A 2,647-nucleotide genomic window follows, 5' to 3' on the forward strand; every position below is an offset into this window, starting at 1 on the left:
AACCCCCTTCACTTAGTCACGCATGCACATCACCACAGGTGCCTCATTTCCTGGAGCCCCACACGTAGTCAGACGTACAATATAGGAAAGATCTAGGTAAATATTCAAGCTCATACAGAAATGGAGCCTCATCACTTTCCAGCTTTGGGTTGGATTCTTTTTTTACTCTGTTGATTCTTGCATGATCAAGTGCAGTGGTTTTCAAACCTCTCCTCGGGGATCCCCAGATGTTTCCAAATTTGGTTATAGCCCTGAACTAGCTCACTTGACAAGTTAAATCAGGTGTGCTAGCTGTGGAATAGTTAAAATACATGTAATGGCTGGGGGTCCCCAAAGAGATGTTTGAAAAACCCTGATCTAGTGTATGGCCAGTAGAAACAGGAATGGTGAGCCTTGTTTAACCCCAGTCTTAATGGTGAACCCTCTGTTTGGTCACATGGTTTTAAATGCTTTTTCAAAATGTATATGTTCAGCTCTTGAAAGTTATTGTGTAGGAACATCTAATACATCAAGGAACTTTAAAATGCCCTCACATGTTACAGTATATTCAATGGGCTTTATTTGTAGATAAAGATATCCTGCATAACTATCCATACAAATGACCTCTGTGTCACGACTTCCGCGAGGCTGCCTCCCCTCCTTGTTCGGGCAGGTTTCGGCGTTCGTCGTCACCGGCTTACTAGCTGCTGCCGATCCATTTATCATCACTCCACTTGTCTTGTCTAATTAATCACACACACCTGGTCCTTATCCCCAATTAGTCATTGTATAAGTGTTCCCTCTACTTCCTTGTCTGTGTGGGTGATTGTTTGTTGTGAGCTGTGTGTAGCGCGGTTGAGCTACCCTTACCTTGTTGTTTGCCAGGGTAGATATTTCCCCTGTGCCTGAGTTTTGTTGTCGCATGCTTGCGCAACTGTTTATCGACGGAATAAACTTTTTGGATGCGTATTACTCTCCTGCGCCTGACTCCTTCTATCATACGCATCACACTCTGTGTTTAGACTGAAAGAAAGCAGAAAATTATTTTCCTTATACCCTCCACAAAGTAATTGTGTGTTGGTGAGTGGGTTTTACAAAATCAGGATGTCATTTTAACATTTTATGTTTGAATTTTACAAGTTGTGTGAATAACTTGTCCTTGGGTTGCAATACTACATTCATGTGCCTTGAAAGAAATATACAAAGTTGCCTTCCCATTCACTCAGGTCAGTTAGGGCACTGCATTATTCACAGCAAAACAATTACAGTCCTTGCGAACGCTGTAAAGTAAAGCGTCACAACTTCGCTATTTATTTTAATAACTTTCTAAAAACACCCTACCAACCCGAACATGCTACACCATTGATTGGAACACAGTGATGTCACATCGTGTTTTATTTTTGGGGGCGTTGAGGGGGAGTCGGCTGCGAGGAGCAGGAGGACCATACATTACCATGGAAACCAGCTGTCTCATGTGCTGCGATTCATGTATCAGTACAACGGTCCCAAGAGCCCGGCCCGGTCAGCATCGAATTCCATCCTTCTCTCCATGGTTACAGACGCCAGGTCACCTTCTAATGAGTGCCAGTGTCAGCAGAGATGTGGTGGACCGGGCCCCACATGTCATAGCTGAAGCTAATTCCATCTGAAGAGGGCTAGGAAGGACATACTGTACTCCAATTACACTCCCAGGCACATATTCAACTCAGAGAGGTGGAGGAAGGCTTTTCTATGTAGGGGAACCATCTGTGACTCCCCCCTATCCTCCCCCGTACTCCCCCTCTCCCATTACTGCAGCCACAGCTAGAGACAGGTCTAGGTCACCCTCCACCTCTTCTATAGATACCGGAGGCTCAATTCAATGGTACACGATTGCAGCATTGCAGTATTGTCTGTACGCAGTTGCTAGGTATTTTTCTTATGTTTAGATGAAATCTCCTGGTTTTTGGTACTGTAAAATTGGATTCCTCAGACTGTTAGATTTCTTCTGCTTTTCATAATAACAAGTATGTGTGTGTGAGTGTGTGTTTGTGTGTGTGTCCCCTGCAGGAATACACTGTGTAAACATTGCAAAGGTGAGTTCAATTGAAATCCTGACACAGTTTTCCCTCTCAGGTCGTCCATAACAGGTCCCTGTGTAGGGAAGAGGAAAGGATTTCAGCAACAGTGCATGGGAGAAGAGACATGATATGTTTTCAGGCCTGAGACACAATGCACCTAAAAGGATGTATTGATTGCATTTTTGTTGTCTTGAGATGTTGCTTCAATATATCCACATAATTTTCCTTCCTCATGATGCCATCTATTTTGTGAAGTGTACCAGTCCCTCCTGCAGCAAAGCACCCCCACAGCATGATGCTGCCACCCCCGTGCTTCACGGTTGGGATGGTGTTCTTCGGCTTGCAAGCCAGCCCCTTTTCCTCCAAACATAACAATGGTCATTATGGCCAAACAGTTCTATTTTTGTTTCATCAGACCAGAGGACATTTCTCCAAAAAGTAAGATCTTTGTCTCCATGTGCAGTTGATTGATTTGCACTTTTCGCAATTTTCGCACCAAAGTACATTAATCTCTAGGAGACGGAACGCGTCTCCTTCCTGAGCGGTATGACGGCTATGTGGTCCCATGGTGTTTATACTTGCGTACTATTGTTTGTACAGATGAACGT

Source organism: Coregonus lavaretus, assembly GCF_964263955.1.
Source record: "Coregonus lavaretus genome assembly, chromosome: 7".
NCBI classification, from domain to species: domain Eukaryota; kingdom Metazoa; phylum Chordata; class Actinopteri; order Salmoniformes; family Salmonidae; genus Coregonus; species Coregonus lavaretus.